The sequence below is a fragment of the Balaenoptera physalus genome, assembly GCF_965194825.1.
Source record: "Balaenoptera physalus genome assembly, chromosome: 6".
NCBI classification, from domain to species: domain Eukaryota; kingdom Metazoa; phylum Chordata; class Mammalia; order Artiodactyla; family Balaenopteridae; genus Balaenoptera; species Balaenoptera physalus.
The window spans coordinates 5,370,101-5,390,178 of NC_138885.1; the positions used below are offsets into that span (position 1 = coordinate 5,370,101).

At 39.8% G+C, this 20,078-nt stretch overlaps 1 long non-coding RNA gene across 1 annotated transcript; it reads left to right on the forward strand.

Moving 5' to 3' along the window:
* The first annotated feature begins 631 nt into the window (after positions 1-631).
* Positions 632-14,713, forward strand: LOC309662711. Its single transcript, XR_014264907.1, has 2 exons — positions 632-13,826; positions 13,950-14,713. It is a non-coding gene; the product is annotated as an uncharacterized lncRNA (long non-coding RNA).
* The last annotated feature ends 5,365 nt before the right edge of the window (positions 14,714-20,078 follow it).

Below are 20,078 nucleotides of genomic sequence, written 5' to 3' on the forward strand. Positions count from 1 at the left end.
ATGTAATTCCATTGTGTCAGAGGATATACCTCAGTGCTTATACTATTACATTATTATAATATTATATATTAATATTATTATATACTAAGATTTATTGTAAAGCCCAACCGATAGTCTTTCCTGGTAAATGTTCTATAAACATTTGGAAAGAAGGTGTGCCCTGCAGTATCTTGCCTACACCTCAGTGAAATTTCTAGAGGTCCACAAGTCTGGAGAATATCAAGATACCCCTTCCAACTTAAAGAGTTATTGTTAGTTTATAAATACCATGAACATCTAATGAAATTTATCTCACTTGTTGCAATGTCTGCAAGGAAACTATAAAGCAAATCTGTGACCTATCTTTGGCATGCCTAGAGCTATGGATTTTATTTTGAGCATGGTTTTCATTCCCTGGCCTCTTCTTATTTTTCCTCCTAGATGAGAAATAAAATTATAGAAGATATATTCTTTTGGTGTTCTGATCACCAATTTTAACGTGTGGAGGCAGGGTGGGCTCCCACACAACATCAAGCAGTTCTTGGGCACCAGCTGGGTGTCCTACCATTCAGCTCAATTCTGACACTATCTACCTGGTGATAGCATCAGATCCCATAGGATAAGGGCTCAGTCCTACAAGAATGTCCCTCCCACCCACCCCCCAAATTAAGATGCGAGTCACCAGCCCAAGTTATTACTTGTCCTTCTGATTGACCAGCTATAGATTAAAGGTTTCCATGACCCCCTCCTCAGGTTTGATGGATTTTCTAGAGCAGTTCACAGAACTCAGAGATTACTGGTTTATTACTTAGTAGATTACTGGTTTATTATAAAAAAGGATATAACTCAGGAACATTTTTCAAAAGAGGACATGCAGATGGCCAACAGGCACATAAAAAGATGCTCAACGTTAAGCAGAAAAAAATAAAACCACAATGAGTTATCACTGCACACCCATCAGAATGGCTATCCTCAAAAAGAAGACAGTAACAAATGTTGGCAAAGCTGTGCAGAAAAGGGAACCCTCCTACACTGTTGGTGGGAAAGTAAATTGGTACAGCCACTATGGGAAACAGTTTGGAGGTTTCTCAGAAAACTAAAAATAGAACTACCATATGATCCAGCAATTCTACTCCTGGGTATATATCCAAAAAAACCAAAAACACTAATTCAAAAAGATACATGCGGAGGCCTTCAAGATGGCAGAGTAAAACATGGAGATCACCTTCCTCCCCACAAATACATCTACATGTGGAACAGCTCCTACAGAACACCTACTGAACACTGGCAGAAGACCTCAGACTTCCCAAAAGGCAAGAAAATCCCCATGTACCTGGGTGAGGCAAAAGAAAAAAGAAAAAACAGAGACAAAAGAATAGGGACAGGACCTGTACCTCTGGGAGGGAGCTGTGAAGGAGGAAAAGTTCCCACACACTAGGAAGCCCCTTCACTTGTGGGGATAGGGCAGGGGAAGCTTTGGGGCCACAGAGAAGAGCACAGCAACAGGGGTGCAGAGGGCAAAGTACAGAGATTCCTGCACAGAGGATCAGTGCCAACCAGCACTCAACAGCCTGAGATGCTTGTCTGCTCACCCGCTGGGGCACATGGGGGCTGGGAACTGAGGCTAGGGCTTCAGAAGCCAGACCCCAGGGAGAGGACTGTGGTTGGCTGTGTGAAGACAGCTGAAGGGGGCTAGTGCACCACAGCTAGCCAGGAGGGAGTCTGGGAAAAAGTCTGAACCTGCCAGAGAGGCAAGACACCATTGTTTCTGGGTGCATGAGGAGAGGGGCTTCCTGCTCTTTGTGTCCACAGATGGCAGAGCACCACCTAAGCAAGCTCCAGAGATGGGAGCGCGAGCCACGGCTATCATCTTGGATGCCATAGACGGGTATGGACCGCTACTGCTGCAACTGCTGCCACCAAGAATCCTATGCGTAAGCACAGGTCACTACCAACACCCCCCAGGAGTCTGTGCAGCACACCACTGCTGGGGTCCTGTGATCCAGGGACAACTTCCCTGGGAGAACACATGGCACACCGCATGCCGTTGCAATTTCATGCCAGGTTCTGTCACTAGAGACTCACCCCGCATTCCAATTATGACTGACATACCCTTCCCTCTCCCCAGCCTGAGTGAGCAAGAGGGCCCTAATCAGCTGCTGCTTTAACCCCCTCCTGTCTGGGCAGGGAACAGATGCCTGAGGGGGGCTTACATGCAGAGGCGGGGTCAAAACCAAATCTGAACCCCAGGAGGGGTGTGAACAAAGAAGATAAAAGAAGATAAAGAGATATTTCTCTGTGCAGCCTCAGGAACAGTGGATTAAATCCCTGCAATCAATTTGATAAACCTGCATCTGTGGAATACCTGAATAGATAATGAATGTCCCCAAAATTGAGACGGTGGACTTTGGGAGTGACTGTAGACTTGGGGTTTGCTTTCTGCATCTGATTTGATTTTGGTTTTATGTTTATCTTAGTTTAGTTTTTAGTGCATGTTTTCATTGGTGGGTTTTTTTATTGGTTTGGTTCCTCTCTTCCTTTTTTTTTTTTTCTCTTTTTGTGAGTGTGTGTGTATGTTTCCTTGTGTGACTTTGTCTGTTTAGGTTTGTTTTACCATTTGTTCTAGGGTTCTCTCTGTTCCTTTTCTTTTTAGATATTTTTGTTTGTTTGTTTGTTTCTTTTTATGAGTGTGTGCGTGTGTGTGTGTGTGTGTGTGTGTATGTTCCTTTTGTGATTTTGTCTGTTTAGTTTTGCTTTTACCATTTGTTTTGGAGTTCTGTCTTTTCGGTTTCTTTTTCTTCCTTTCCTTCTAAGCCATATAACTGGCAGGGTCTTTTAGTGCTCCGGCCGGGTGTCAGGCCTGAGCCTCCGAGGTGGGAAAGCTGAGTCCAGCACATTGGACCACCAGAGACCTCCAAACCCCACGTAATATTAATCAGCAAGATTTCTTCCAGAGATTGCCATCTCAACACTAAGACCCAGCTCCACCCAATGGCCAGCAAACTCCAGCAGTGGATGTCCCATGCCAAACAACTAGCAAGATGGGAACACAAACTCGCCCATTAGCAGAGAAGCTGTCTAAAGTCATACTAAGTTCACAGACACCCCAAAACACACCACTGGATGCAGCCCTGCCCACCAGAAGGACAAGAACCAGGCCACCCACCAGAACACAGGCACCAATCCCCCTCACCAGGAAGCCTACACAGGGCACTGAACCAACATCACCCATTGGAGAAAGTCACCAAAAATAACAGGAACTACAAACCTGCAGACTACAAAAAGGAGAATGAAACCACAGTAAATTAAAAAAAAATGAGAAGAAAAAGAAATATGCAGCAGAGGAAGGAGCAGGGTAAAAACCCACCAGACCAAACAAATGAAGAGGAAATAGGCAGTCAACCTGAAAAAGAATTCAGAGTAATGATAGTAAAGATGAACCAAAATCTTGGAAATAAAATGGAGAAAATATAAGAAAAGTTTCACAAGGACCTAGAACAACTAAAGAGCAAACAAACAATGATGAAGAGCACAATAAATGAAATTAACAATTCTCTAGAGGAATCAATAGCAGAATAAATGAGGCAGAAAAACGGATAAGTGACCTGGAAGATAGAATAGTGGAAATAACTGCCACAGAGAAGAATCAAGAAAAAAGAATGAAAAGAATTGAGGACAGTCTCAGGACCTCTGGGACAAGATTAAACACACCAACATTTGAATTATGGGGTACCAGAAGAAGAATAGAAAAAGAAAGGATCTGAGAAAATACTTGAAGAGATTATAGTTGAAAAATTCCCTAATATGGGAAAGGAAATTATCAGTCAAGTCCAGGAACCACAGAGACTCCCATACAGGATAAATTCAAGGAGAAACACAAGACATATATTAATCAAACTATCAAAAATTAAATGCAAAGAAAAAATATTAAAAGCGGCAAGGGAAAAGCAACAAATAACATACAAGGGAATCCCCATAAAGTTAACAGCTGATCTTTCAGCAGAAACTCTGCAAGCCAGAAGGGAGTGGTAGGGCATATTTAAAGTGATGAAAGGGAAAAACCTACAACCAAGATTACTCTACCCAGCAAGGATCTCATTCAGATTCAATGGAGAAGTTAAAAACTTTACAGACAAGCAAAACCTAAGAGAATTCAGTACCACCAAACCAGCTTTACAACAAAGGCTAAAGGAACTTCTCTAGGTGTAAAACAAAAGAGAAAGAAAAGACTTACAAAAACAAACCCCAAACAATTAAGAAAATGGTAATAGGAACATACATATTGATAATCACCTTAAATGTAAATGGATTAAAAGATCCAACCCAAAGACACAGACTAGCTGAATGGATACAAAAAGAAGACCCATATATATGCTGTCTACAAGAGACCTACTTCAGACCTAGGGACATATACAGACTGAAAGTGAGGGGATGGAAAAAGATATTCCATGCAAATGGAACTCAACAGAGAGCTGGAGTAGCAATTCTCATTTCAAACAAAATAGACTTTAAAATAAAGACTATTACAAGAGACAAAAATGACACTATATAATGATCAAGGTATCAACTCATGAAGAAGATATAACAATTGTAAATATTTATGCACCCAATATAGGAATACCTCAATACATAAGGCAAATGCTAAGAGACATAAAAGGGGAAATCCACAGTAACACAATAATAGTAGGGGACTTTAACACCTCACTTTCAATAATGGACAGATCATCCAAAATGAAAATAAATAAGGAAACACAGCTTTAAATGATATATTAGGCCAGGTAGACTTAATTGATATTTATAGGACATTCCATCCAAAAGTAACAAAATACACTTTCTTCTCAACTGCTCGTGGAACATTCTCCAGGATAGATCGTATTTTGGGTCACAAATCAAGCCTCGGTAAATTCAAGAAAATTGTAATAATATCAAGTATCTTTTCCGACCATAACACTATGAGATTAGATATCAACTACAGGAAAAAAAACTGTAAAAACTACAAACACATGGAGGCTAAACAATACGCTACTAAATAACCAAGAGATCACTGAAGAAATCAAAGAGGAAATTAAAAAAATACCTGGAAACAAATGACAATGAAAACACAACAACCCAAAATCTATGGGTTGAAGCAAAAGCAGATCTAAGAGGGAAGTTTATAGCAATACAATCCTACCTCAATAAAAAAGAAAAATCTTAAATAAACAACCTAACATTACACTTAAAGCAATTGGAGAAAGAAGAAGAACAATAAAAAAACCCCCAACGTTAGCACAAGGAAACAAATCAAAAAGATCAGATCAGAAATAAATGAAAAAGAAATGAAGGAAACAATAGCAAAGATCAATAAATTAAAAGCTGGTTCTTTGAGAAGATAAAAAAAATTGATAAATCATGAGACAGACTCATCAGGAAAAAAAGAGAGAACATTCAAATCAACAGAATTAGAAATGAAAAGGAGAAGTAACAACTGACACAGCAGAAATACGAAGGATCAAGAGAGACTAGTACAAGCAACTATATGCAAATAAAATGGACAACCTGGAAGAAATGGACAAAATTCTTAGAAAAGTACAACCTTCCAAGACTGAACCAGGAAGAAATAGAAAATTTGAACAGACCGATAACAAGCACTGAAATTGAAACTGTGATTAAAAATCTTGCAACAAACAAAAGCCCAGGACCAGATGGTTTCACAGGCAAATTCTATCAAACATTTAGAGAAGAGCTAACACCTTTCTCAAAGTCTTCCAAAATATAGCAGAGGGAGGATCACTCCAAACTCATTCTATGAGGCCACCATCACCCTGATACCAATACCGGACAAAGATGTCACAAAAAAAGAAAACTACAGACCAGTATCACTGATGAATGTAGATGCAAAAATCCTCAACAAAATACTAGCAAAGAGAATCCAACAACGCATTAAAAGGGTCATACAACATGATCAAGTGGGGTTTATCCCAGGAATGCAAGGATTCTTCAATATATGTAAATCAGTGTGATACACCATATTAACAAATTGAAGGATAAGAGCCATATGATCATCTCAATAGATGCAGAAAAAGCTTTCAATAAAATTCAACACCCATTTATGATAAAAACTCTCCAGAAAGTGGGCATAGAGGGAACTTACCTCAACATAATAAAGGCCTTACATGAAAAACCCACAGCCAACATCATTCTTAGTGGTGAAAAACTGAAACCATTTCCTCTAGGGTCAGGAAGAAGACAAGATTGCCTACCCTCACCACTATTGTTTAACATAGTTTTGGGAGTTTTAGCCACGGTAATCAGAGAAGAAAAAGAAATAAAAGGAATCCAAATCGGAAAAGAAGAATTAAAGCTGTCACTGTTTGCAGATGACATGATACTATACAGAGAGAATCCTAAAGATGCTACCAGAAAACTACTAGTGCTAATCAGTGAATGTGGTAAAATAGCAGGATACCAAATTAATGCACAGAAATCTCTTGCATTCTTATACACTAATGATGAAAAATATGAGAGAGAAATTAAGGAAACATTCATATTTACCACTGCAACAAAAAGAATAAAATATCTAGGAATAAGTGTACCTAAGGAGAAAAAAGACGTGTATGCAGAAAACTATAAGACACTGATGAAAGAAATTAAAGATGATATAAACAGATGGAGAGATATACCATGTTCTTGGATCAGAAGAATCAACATTGTGAAAATGACTATACTACCCAAAGCAATCTACAGATTCAATGCAATCCCTATCAAACTACCATTGGCATTTTTCACAGAACTAGAACAAAATGTTTACAGTTTGTATGGAAACACAAAAGACCTCAAATAGCAAAGGCAATCTTGAGAAAGAAACATGGAGCTGGAGAAATCAGGTTCCCTGACTTCAGACTATACTACAAAGCAACAGTAATCAAGACAGTGTGGTACTGGCACAGAAACAGAAACATGGATCAATGGAACAGGATAGAAAGCCCAGAGATAAACCCACACACATATGGTCACCTTATCTTTGATAAAGGAGGCAAGAATATACGATGGAGAAAAGAGAGCCTCTTCAATAAGCGGTGATGGGAAAATTGGACAGCTACATGTAAAAGAATGAAATTAGAACACTCCCTAACACCATACACAAAAATAAACTCGAAATGGATTAAAGACCTAAATGTAAGGCCAGACACTATAGAACTCTTAGAGGAAAACATAGGCAGACACTCTGTGACATAAATCACACTAAGGTCCTTTTTGACCCACCTCCTAGAGAAATGGAAATAAAAACAAAAATAAACAAATGGGACATAATGAACTTTAAAAGCGTTTGTCCAGCAAAGGAAACCATAAAAAAGAGGAAAAGACAACCCTCAGAATGGGAGAAAATATTTGCAAATGAAGCAACTGACAAAGGATTAATCTCCAAAATATACAAGCAGCTCTTGCAGCGCCATATCAAAAAAACAAACAACCCAATCAAAAATTGGGTAGAAGACCTAAATAGACATTTCTCCAAGAAGACATACAGATGGCCAAGAGACACATGAAAAGCTGCTCAACATCACTAATTATTAGAGAAATGCAAACCAAAACTACAATGAGGTATCACTTCACACCAGTCAGAATGGCCATCATCAGAAAATCTACAAATGCTGGAGAGCGTGTGGAGAAAAGGGAACCTTCTTGCACTATTGGTGGGAATGTTAATTCATACAGCCACTGTGGAGAACAGTATGGATGTTCCTTAAAAAAATAAAAATTGAACTATCTTATGACCCAGCAATCCCACCTCTGGGCATATGCCCTGAGAAAACCATAATTCAAAAAGTTACATGTACAACAATGTTCATTGCAGCACTCTTTACAATAGCCAGGACATGGAAGCAACCTAAGTACCCACTGAGAGATGAATGGATAAAGAAGATGTGGCACATATATGCAATGGAATATTACTCAGCATAAAAAGAAATGAAATTGAGTTATTTGTAACTAGGTGGATGGACCTAGAGTGTGTCATACAGAGTGAAGTAAGTCAGAAAGAGAAAAACAAATACCGTATGCTAACACATATGTATAGAATCTAAAAAAAATTCGTTCTGATGAACCTAGGGGCAGGACAGGAATAAAGACGCAGACGTAGTGATGGACTCAAGGACACGGTGCTGGGGGGAAATGTAAGCTCGGATGAAGTGAGAGAGTATCACTGACATATACACACTACGAAATGTAAAACACATAGTTAGTGGGAAGGTGCTGCATAGCACAGGGAGATCAGCTCAGTGCTTTGTGAACACCTAGAGGGTGGTGATAGGGAGGGTGGGAGAGAGGCACAAGAGAGAGGATATGAAGATATATGTATACACATAGCTGATTCACTCTGTTATACAGCAGAAACTAACACAACATTGTAAAGCAATTATACTCCAATAAAGATGTTAAAAAAAAGACACATGCACCATAATGTTCATATAGCAGAGTTATTTACAATTGTCAAGATATGGAAGCAACCTAAGCATAAATCAACAGAAGAATGGATAAAGAAAATGTGAGATATATATATATATATATATATATATATATATATATATGTATATATATATATATATATATATATATATATATATATAGAGAGAGAGAGAGAGAGAGAGAGAGAGAGAGAGAACTACTCATCCATAGAAAAGAATGATATTCTGTATTTGCAACAACATGGATGGAACTGGAAGGTATTATGCTAAGTGAAATAAATCAGACAGAGAAAGACGAATAGTGTATGATATCACTTATATGTGGAATCTAAAAAAATACAACCAATGTAACAAAAAAGAAACAGACTTACAGATATAGAGAAGAAACTAGTGTTTACCAGTGAGGGGAGGGAAAGGGGTGCAAGATAAGGGTGGGGTATTAAGAGGTACAAACTATTATGTATAAAATAAAAGTTACAAGAATGTATTGCACAACACAGGGAATATAGCCAGTATTTTGTAGTAACTATGAGTGGATAGCCTTTAAAAATTGTGACTCACCACATTGTACACTTGTAATTTATATTATATTGTATATCAACTATATTTCAATTTAAAAAATAAAAAAATATGGAAAAAATAGGATATTTCAGGGACAGCCAGAAAGGTATGGGGCAGGGGCATAAGCTTCCATGCCCTCTCCAGGTGTACCATCTCTCCGCATTTCCATGTTTTTCCCAGCATGGAAACTCTCTGAACCCTGTCCCTTTGGGTTTTTATGGAGGCTTCCTTACATGGACAAGATTAAATCATTGGCCATTGGCGACTGATTCAACCTCCAGCCCCTCTCCCCTCCTAGGAGGTCAAGGGGATGGAAGTGAAAGTTCCAAACCTCTAATCCCATAGCTGGTTCCTCTGGTGACCAGTTCCCATCCTTAGGTGGTGAGGGGCATTCCAAAGTCACCACATTAACATAACAAAAGATACCTTTATCCATTTCATCACTTAAGAAATTCCAAGGATTTTAGGAGCATTGTGCCAGAAATGAGGACAAAGACCTAATATATATCTCTTACTATAAATCACAATATATATATAGTGTTATTTTGCTAAAAATTTTAAAAACATCTTAAAAACTTTTTAGTACAAAGTATAAAGTTTTGTATTTAAACTGAACTATTTATGTATAAAAACTCTTTGGAGCGAGGAACTTCTGTTTCCTAGAAGATTGAGTTTATGTACATTTCCTGATTCCTTCCTCTGAGTACAGTGAAAAACTCAGAACATTATATATTTAAAAAATATAAGGAGACTCTGAAAGGTGGAGAGAAGACTGCATGTCATAGGAACCTCAGGACCCATGGAAAACATAAAGATAAATTCCCTGAATTTTATATTTTGCCTCATATACACCAGGCTTATAACTGAAGTAGCTGGTGATTCAGAAACACCAATGAGCACAATGTGGTCCCAAGAAAAGTCCTGCTTTCATCACCCAAAGAACAAGGAAAGGAACAGCCTAGCAAGACAGAAAACTTTTATATAATAGCTGCTCCACTCCAGGCAAACACTACAGAGAAAACTTTTCCCCCACACCCAAATATCAGCAAAAGCCAAGTGGAAACCCTGGACTTCCTCTCTTGCCAGGTTGCAATGAATCCATGTTGAGATGTTATCAGGGGAGGTCTAGTGGACAGTCAGGATTTTCACCATCACCCAGTGGTAATGAGGTTGACCCCTACCTTCTTGGTGTCAGGGAAGGTGATGCGGGGAGCAGTAAAAAGGTGCCCCTCCCCCATTGAGAAAGTATCAGAAGAGACCCAGTGGGGAGCCTGAACTCCCACCCTTTCTCAAGAGGAACAAGTGTTCCTTCATACTCCGGCTGTCATTGGGGGCCAAATGGAGAACCTAGGCTTACACCCTGACCTGGCACTAATGGGGAAGTCCTACCACCAGGGTGGAGTCAAGAGGAGGACAGCAGAAACAAGATTTAAACAAAATTTAGAGTCATATATTCCAAAATGCCCAGGTTTTAAAGATCTCAAACTGAATGGAGAAAAGATAATCAAGAGATATTAATACTGAGATGACAGAGATGTTAGAATTATCTAAGAAATACTGTAAAGCAGCCATTATAAAAATGCTTCAATCAGAAATTATAAGCAAACTTGAAACAAGTGAAAAAGCAGAAAGTCTCAGCAAAGAAATAGAAATATCCCAGCAAAGAAATAGAAGATATAAAGAAGAACCAAACAGAATTTTAAAACTGAATAATACAATGCCAGAAGTTAAAAACTCACTGGATGGGTACAACAGCAGAATGGATTTGATAGAAAAAAGAATCAGTGAATTTGAAGATAAAACAGTAGAAATTACCCAATCAGAACAACTGAGACTATTTCTATTGAGGCTATTTACCTTAAAAAAATGCACAGAGCCTCAGAGACCTATGCAACTATAACAGAAGATGCAATATCTGTGTTGCTGGATTTCCAGAAGGAGAAGAGAAACAGAGTGAGGCTGAAAAAGTATTCAAAGAAATAATGGCTGTAAATGTCCCAATTTGGCAAAAACCATAAACCCACAGATTCAGAAAACTGAATGAAGTCCAAAGATAAATCCAAATACATCTATACCAAAACACATCATAATTACACTTCTTAAAACTAAAGACAATGAAAAAAATTCTTGAAAGAAGCCATAGAGGAACACCAATTTGTTTTGTTGTTGTTGTTGTTGTTGTTTTAAACTTATCTATTTTATTTTAGTTTTAGTTTTGGCTGCATTGGGTCTTCATTGCTGTGCATGGGCTTTCTCTAGTTGCAGCGAGCGGGGGCTACCCTTTGTTATGGTGTGCGGGCTTCTCATTGTGGTGTCTTCTCTTGTTGCGGAGCATGGGCTCTAAGTGCACGGGCTTCAGTAGTTGTGGCACACGGGCTTAGTTGGTCTGCGGCATGTGGGATCTTCCCGGACCAGGGGTCGAACCCGTGTCCCCTGCATTGGCAGGTGGATTCTTAACCACTGTGCCACCAGGGAAGTCCCAGGAACACCAACTTGAATCACAGAGGGCATCTCACCTGAAACCAGGAAGGACAAAGGAAGAGGCGCAATATCTCGAGTGTGATTTCTAGACCCAGTGAACCATCCTGCAACAATGAAGGGGAAACAAAGACATTTACAAATGAAAGGAGCTAAAATAATTTGCCCTTTACAGACAGAACCCTAAAGACTGTATAAAGGAAGTACTGCAAACAGAAAGGAAATGATAAAAGAAGGAATCTTGGAGCACGGGAACATGGTAAGAGCAAAACTGGGTAAATGCAATAGATTTTCCTGCTTCTCCTTAGTATCCTAAATTATAATTGATGATGAAAGCCAAAATTATAACACTGTTAATGTGATTCTCAGAGTATGTAGAGGAATTATCTAAGACAGTTATAGCATAAATGCGGGAAGGTGATGGGACAGAAAGAGAGGTAAAGTTTCTACCCTCCACTAGAACTAGTAAAATGTTGACACCAGTGGACTTTGGTGAGTTATGCATATAGAATGAAACAACTAGAACAACCACTAAAAGAGTTACACGAAGGGATATAACCACAGAATACTAGAGATAAATGAAAATAAAATTCAAAATATGGTTCAAGTAACTCACAAGAAATAAGGAAAATGTAAACAGAGAAAGGAAAAGCACAGAATAACAATGAAAACTCTTTATGCCCTTTATGATGATGGCGGCAGAGACTGGAGTGATGCATCTACAAGCCTAGGAATGCCACGGATAACTGGAACTGGCAACCACTAGAAGCTAGGAAGGGACAAAGAAGGACCCTTCCCTAGAGCCTTCAGAGAGAGCATGGCCCTGCTGACACCTTGATTTAGATCTTCCAGCTTCCAGAAGTGCGAGAGAATAAATTTCTATAGTTTTAAGCCATCCATTTGTGGCACTTTGTTACAGCAGCCCTAGGAAACTAGTACACCCACCTTATTCTGTTTGTTATAAGTGGGTCACTAGGTCCAGTCTACACTCAAGGGGAGGTTATTACACAAAGGCATGAATATCAAGAGGCAGGGATCCTGAGGACCATCTTAGTAGCCACGCACCACAGGTGGTGTTGACTTCTTGAATATGTGTTGCTCAGTTTTGTATAAGAAATATTTGTGGGAATTATTGCACTAACGAACTCAAGAAGGAAAACTGGTAGGATATTATTCCTCAGATGATACAGAGGAGGAAACTAAAGCTCAGAAAGTTTAAGTGAATTCCCCATGGTCATGTAGCTTCGGAAACTGCACTGAAACCCAAATATCGGAGCTGGATCCCCAAGTTTGGAGATTACGTATATCAACAGAGACTATATCAATATAATCAATGAATCAACTCGTTTATTAAGATATGCAAGTCATGGAAAATGTTTCAAGTGTTGTTGAGAGTGCGACATCGGGGAGGGGAAAATAAAAATGAATATCAGTCTATTTTGTCTCATTTCTCCTAGAGCAGTTTTTGTTTCCCAGCTTGGCAGAGATAGATGACACGAAGCTGCAGAGGGCAGGCTCCCAGGAAGAGCTGCCCTTCTGTTTCATCAAGGGAGTGAGGCTTCAGTTCCCCAGCCATGCACAATATCTTCCTGAAGTAAAATTAATCTAGCAAGCCATGATGTGCAACTATAGGTTTTATACAGCATCATAAATCCCAGGAAATTAACTTGCTCTCAGCCTTTGCCTGGGGCAGCTTTTAGCAATGAAAGTCCTTCTCTGAAACGTAGTTGCTATTTAAATATTTCCTGTCAACTTTCTTTTCTTCCATCCAGCTAAAAAGAGAACCTCACAGAGGGAGAAAAAATGTTTGGTTTCACTGTATCAGTAAAGTAAATTCCTCTTCCCACCATGGGTATGAAGCATCAGGGATGTTTTACACCCCAGGACAAAAATCAGGGAGGCATTTCTCTTTCAGAAAGCTGAGTGTTCCACTGCAAGGAGAGCATGTGGAGAGGATGAGGGGGGAGAAGGTGAGGAGTAGCTGCAGAGACTGGTTCAGCACAGGGAGCTGGTACTTTCCACTGGTCACGTCATTTTGGGCAGAAATTCCAAAGACAGCATAATGGAATGCAGAGATTAACAACCAGTTTAAGAAGCTGTATAAACATCAGTGGTAGTCATTGCTGAGAGACCTTTGCTGAGCACCTGCCACGTGCCAGGGACACCATGAGACTTCATCACAACCTCTTTATACATGTGGAGGTGAACCATACTTGTATGAGAGTTAGTTTGCAGTAGTCCTTGGTATCTGTGCAGGGGACATTTTTGTGTGTGTGTATTTGTAGATACTTCCAGTTTTTCCAACACCATTTGTTGAAAAAACTCTCCTTTCCCATTGAATTATTTTGTCTAAATTATTATGTTTAAAATCATATACACACTACTATATATAAAATAGATGACTAATAAGGACCTACTGTATATCACAGAGAACTCTTCTCAATACTCTGTGATGATCTGTATGGGAAAGAATCTATAAAAGAGTAGATATATGTATAACTGATTCACTTTGCTGTATAGCAGAAACTAACACAACATTTTAAATCAACTATACTCAAATAAAAATTATTAAAAACTTTTTTTAATTAAAAAAAATCAAATGACCATAAATGCATGGTCTACTTTTGAACTATTTATTTTGCTCCATTTATCTGTATATGAATCCTTTCACCAATACTATTGTCTTCATTACTGTAGATTTGTTGGAAATCTTGGAATGTAAGTATTCCAATTTTGTTCTTTGGCCAAGTTATTTTGGCTATTCTAAGTCCTTTGTATTTCCCTATAACTTTTTAAATTAGGTTGTCAGTTTTTCTCAAAAATAAAGCTTGCTGGGATTTTGAATAGGACTGTGTGGAATCTATAGATCAATTTAGGGAGAATTGGTAACTTTTAACATTGAGTACCCTAATCCATGAATGTGGTATCATTCTCCATAATGGTCTTCTTTAATTCCTCAGCAATGTTTATAGTTTTCAGTGCACAGGTCTGGCAGTTTGTTAAATTCTAAGCATTTCATAGTTTGGGATGCAATTGTAAATACTTAAAAAATTTATTATCTTTTATTCGTTACTAGTACATAGAAATACAATTGATTTTTATATTGATCGCATCTTAGGCAATCTTGTTATACTCACTTGTCAATTCTAGTAGCCTTTTCTTTGGTAGAGTCCTTAGGAGCTTCTATATACATCATCATGTCATTTGCTAATTAAAACAGTTTTACTTCTTAAAAAAAAAAAAAAGAAGCCCTGCCAAAGTTCTGCTGTCTGTAGGGCATTTGTGATCCCTGATGTCTCTGGCCCACAGACTGGACTCCCCACTCAGGCCTGCTGGCCCCTGTGAACATTCTGGAAGCAGTCACACTATTACAGGTGCTCTGGCAGCTCTTGAGGAGACCTGCAGATTTTATCACTCAAGAGCTTTCCTTCTTTTGAAGTGAAAGCCAAGTTAATTATGGTAACTGGTGAAAAAGTCCTCCAAGTTCTGGGAGTCTCTTGCTCCTAACACAATGTACACATTTGACAAGCAGAAGCGTTCTTTGGAAAGGCCCAAGTAGTCCAGAAAAATAGCAAAGAGGATTTATCTACAAACAAGAATTTTTTTTAAAAAGTACCTTAAATGTATTAAATTTTTTTATTCTTCAAAGCAAGCTTAAGAGGCTGGTAGTATTATTATCCTCATTTTACGTATGAGGAAATGGAGGCACAGAGAGGAAAAGTAAAGTGCACAATTTACATAGCTGCTTAATACCTCCTCTTTATTATTTATTTATTTATTTATTTAAGCCACGCTGTGTGGCATGCAGCGTGTTAGTTCTCCAACTAAGGATTGAGCCCATGTCCCCTGCAGTGGAAGTGTGGAGTCTTAACAACTGGACTGCCAGGGAAGTCCCAATACTTGCTCTTTAATATTTCTTTTACAAAGTATAAAAGTGTTTGACTTCTGTGTCCCAAAGGTGACACAGAAGTTGCAATGGGATGTTTCCACCAAACTTTTCCTAATTAAGGTGCAGTGGGTATTGTGGGCACTTAAGTCTTCAGGACAAGAGCTTTATTCTCCCTGCAGCTGGGAATGGTTAAGGCTGACCCCTTGAAGTACCCTGCCCAAGATGCAGCCCTTCCCATGGTAAGTCTGCCTCCAGTGACTAATCACGCAGGGCTATCAAGGCTTGTCCTCCTCTCCCGCCTCTGCACAGATGTCTCAGCGGCAGAGCTCCCTGTGGGACTGGCTCAGGCCTTTGTTGTTACTCCATTGGAGCCCAACTTCTCCTTCCGTCCAATCCTGTTCCTTTCACTCCCAAATGGGTGTTAACCCCAGGAGCACTCAACTTCCTCCACACTCATTTCAAACTGCAGAGATAAGACTGAATGTCACCAAGGCCCATGGTTTCTGCCCCAAAAGAGAACATAAAAGAGTCAGAACACCCTCTTTTTTGGAGCAGTCACTGGGTCACGCCCAGAGAATTTGGGTGTTGGTGGCAGGCAAACCCCTCTGTGTCTATCCCATACTGGCTTTGCCATACCGTTGTCCTTCACTGTCCCATCACTCAGAGGGATGACACCTTGAGCAGACAGATGGTTACAGTGAAAATAATATCTGAACAATGCTTATTCTTTTAAAGAATGGGGGATCCATTGATTGATCTCTGTGTCTTGGTATCTCCAAATTTCCACCTTATTTCAATTAGTAGAATCAAAGTAAGGCATAAAGACTAGGTTTCTCCTTATATAACCATCTTGTTTCAGAAAACATTGTTTGAGTTATACATTTTCAAATTTGCATGATAAGTATTTAGGATTTAGTTAGAGCCTAAAAAAATGAGATTTCAATGCTATGAATTCATCAAGTTATCTTATTACCAGTTTTTGTACCACTAGACCCACCTATGGTAGTAGACCAGCAAACAAACACATTCTCATACTTTTGTATGTATACATTACTATCATTTTCTTGTTTCTATTTTGTAAAGTAATTTTAAATAATTTAACATGATATGCCCACAGAACATATTCTAAGTATCTTAATTTCTTTGTTTCCTACTCTTATCTTTATTATATCATTTACTTTCTTTGGATTTAACGTGCTGCTGTTTTTCTAGAATGTTGAGATGGAAGCTTAGATAGGTAATTTTTACCTTTTTATTTCTTTTTTGATATGTACATTTAAGGTTATATATTTTCTTCTGAGCTCTTTAAAGCTGCATCCACAAATTTTAATATGATATTTTTAATTTCTTTCATCTCTAAATATTTTCAAATTCCACCTGTAATTTTCTTTGACCCATGGGTTATTTAGAAGTTAATTGCTTAATTTTGAAGCAACTGAGGATTTTCTTCCCATTTTATTTTTGTTATTGATTGCTAACTTAATTCCAATGTGGTCAGAGAAAATGGTCGGAATGATTTCAGTTTTTGAAATGGTTTGAATCTTGATTTACTACTCCACATATAATAAAATTTTATATTCCATTCGTATTTTAAATACTAATATGTGCTCTGTCATTGATAGGTTTAGCATTCTATAATTGTCAATTCAGTTGCTTTGCTCATAAATGACATGGCTGGGACTTAAGCCCTGGCATTCCAACACTAGAGTCCATACATGTGACTATTAAATTCTTCTCTCACAAGGTTCCAGGGTAAGCACCTCACCTGAAGCCACAACATCAGTAATTCTGTGGTTAGAAGCATGGGACTTGGTGGGAGCCTCTTTGATAATCTTGAGCAGTGTGGAAGGTGGGGCTCCAAGAGTCATTGCATAATCTGTATTTAGGAGAACACTCCCCAGCGAGGCAGCCCTGAAATGCTGGAGATGGGTAAAGTCTGAAAAATAGAATTCACTCATAATATCCTCTGTATTAGCTTCCTTTCACTGCTGTAACAAATTACATACATTTAATGGCTTAAAACAACACTAATTTTTTATCTTACAGTTCTGGAAGTCAGATGTATGACATGGGTGTCATTGGGTTGCATCCCCTTCAGGCAGCTCTAGGGGAGAATCTGTTTTCTTGCCCTTCTCAGCTTCTAGAGGCCTCCTGCATTCCTTGTCTTGTGGCCTCTTCCTTCCTCCATGTTCAAAGCCAGCAATGTTTGTCTGAGTCTATCATCTCTCACTGCCATCTCTCTGACTCTCTCTCTGCCTCTCTCTTCCACTTCTAAGGACCCTTGAAATTACGTTGGATCCACCCAGATAATCCAGGATAATCTCTCTACCTTGAGGTCAGCTGATTAGGAACCTTAGCTTCATCTGAAACTTTAATTTCCCTTTGACACATAACCTAACATATCACTGGTTCCAGGGAGTAGGGCCTGGACATCTATGGGGGCCATTATTCTACCTAGTATATCCATAAGAAGACTTCCTGTTGCACTGGGACCAAGTTCCCTCAAAGATCTGAAAATAAGCAAAAGTCAATGAAAGCATTTGAAAAATGGGTAAGGGTCTCCAGCGAAACTACACATGGCCAATAATCCTACAAAAATTCTCATCCTCCCTAGTCATTAGGAAAATGTAAATTAAAACAGTGAGATAGCAATTTTCCATCTCTTTTAAAAATCAGATTGTCATATATTTGTGGGATAAATTAATTTCATTTAAGTATGTGAAAATACTTTAGAACACCAGGACTTCCAAGAACACTGTAGAGGCAGGTGTTTCAGAACGTCTAATGCTGAACATCCGTGGTCACTGGGACCAGTGCAGGGACATTTCAGGCTCCAGGGCTAGTAATTGGTGTGTTACCCTGGACCTGGATGCCCTGATGCCAGCCAAGCCCAGAGGCTTCCAGGGGGAATAGTGGGAAACATTTTGCATTCTTCCTAGTGAAAGTGGATGACACTCTAAAGCACAGCATTTTAGAACTTCTCACACTTCTCCAAGTCCTCCCCATGAATAAACTGGAATAACCAAATAAAACCTCTTACGAAAAGAGAGATCAGTTCTGGGTGATGGCCAATCCTATTTGTTGTGTATACAGTTTTCAGCCTCCGTACTTTTATTAAAAAAAATAAACCCTTCCCTATATTGTGTTAAAGACCACTGTATGGTATTGATTCTCTTTTATAATAAACTAGATAAAGGTGGATGCAGGAAAGAAACATTCCACTCAAAAAGTAAAGTCTATGCAATGAAATTGGATTTCCTCCAATCATTCTGTTTTAAAATACATGTTTGATAAGCAGAATTCCCAGCCGAAAGAAAACATTCCGGAAGAATTAATGTCACATAGGGATCAGAATGAAAGCTGAAAAATACGACTTTAAATTGAAGCCAACAGCAGTGACCATTTCCGTGAATCACCACCCCCGAAGCCCTCATTTCTCTTATTCCTTTTGTATTCATCCTGGCAGCCTCTTCAATTTAACAGACTGCAGATTTTATTACACACTGAAACTCGCACAGGGAAAATTGTCATTTGACCACCTGTACTGAGAGGAAATGCATTTCAGGTATCAACAGGGGCTTGGCCGGACCACAACCCAATTCCCTAGAAGAGGCTCCCTGAACCTTCGCCTTGCTGCACCAGAGGGGAAATCTGGCTGGACACCAGAGAAGAGGTGGGAAGAGATGACCAGATGGATCTCAGGAGACAGCAGAAATGGCGAAGACGAATACCTGACCACGCGTTCCAGGGTCTTTCTGATGTCACAGGAACCAGGAGCAACTAAGGGGACTAGACAAGAGCACTAAGGAGCTCACCTGTGAGCTTGCCTTCCGGAGCCCGTGACCCCGAATCAGATGGGGCAGTAAGGAGTGTGATTCCACCTAGGTGTCCAGCCTCCCAAGACAAGGACGAGATGGGCGCAGCTGTGGGGAATGGTCTCGCCCCATGGTGGCATCAGATGTGAGGGCGTGGGTTCTGAACCCACTGGCCGCAGCTGGACTGGACTGGCCAGGCAGGTTCCAGGGAGCGCTGTGCACGTGCGCAGGCTGGGATGCTCTCCCAGGCTGACTGCAGGCAGTGCGCAGGCTGGAATCACAGACCCGGGCTGGCCTGGGCCCCGGACCTGGGAGACCACAAAAACCCCACTTTAATCCCCGAACTCAGGAGCCAAGGAGCTGTCATGCTGGAGACAGCCTGAATGGGAGTCGGCTCTGGAATGCTGGGTGTTGTCAGCTTTTGTCACCCTGACCACCCGCCTCCCCTCCCCTTGCCTTTACACTGGAGGACCGCTCATCGTGAACTCCAGTGGCCCCATGTTGTGTGTTGGCTTGATATGATTTCCAACCTACTTGTCTTGATCTAAGAATGAAGTTGTTTTGTTCTAAGGATGAAGTTGGTTACCTGGAGGAAGCTGTGTCAGGATGTTGTCATCAGTAAGCACTCAGCTCAGCTGTGCAAGGGCACTGCTGGGGGCTTGTGATGAGAACACATGGAGGTGCGACTGTGCTAGCGGACGTTTAGGCTTTAAATACCAAGAGTTGGTGAGGACTTACTGAGAGTGTTGGGTCTGGGCAAGGTTACACTTTGCTGATCTAAATACCTCTCCACAGACCTTGGAGCATTGGTTCATGCCTGGGCGAGGTGACCCTGCAGGCAGTAGTCCCATGAAGGAGATCACCTCGCAGATATTGTGCAACTCAGACCAGTCACCACTGATGCTAAAT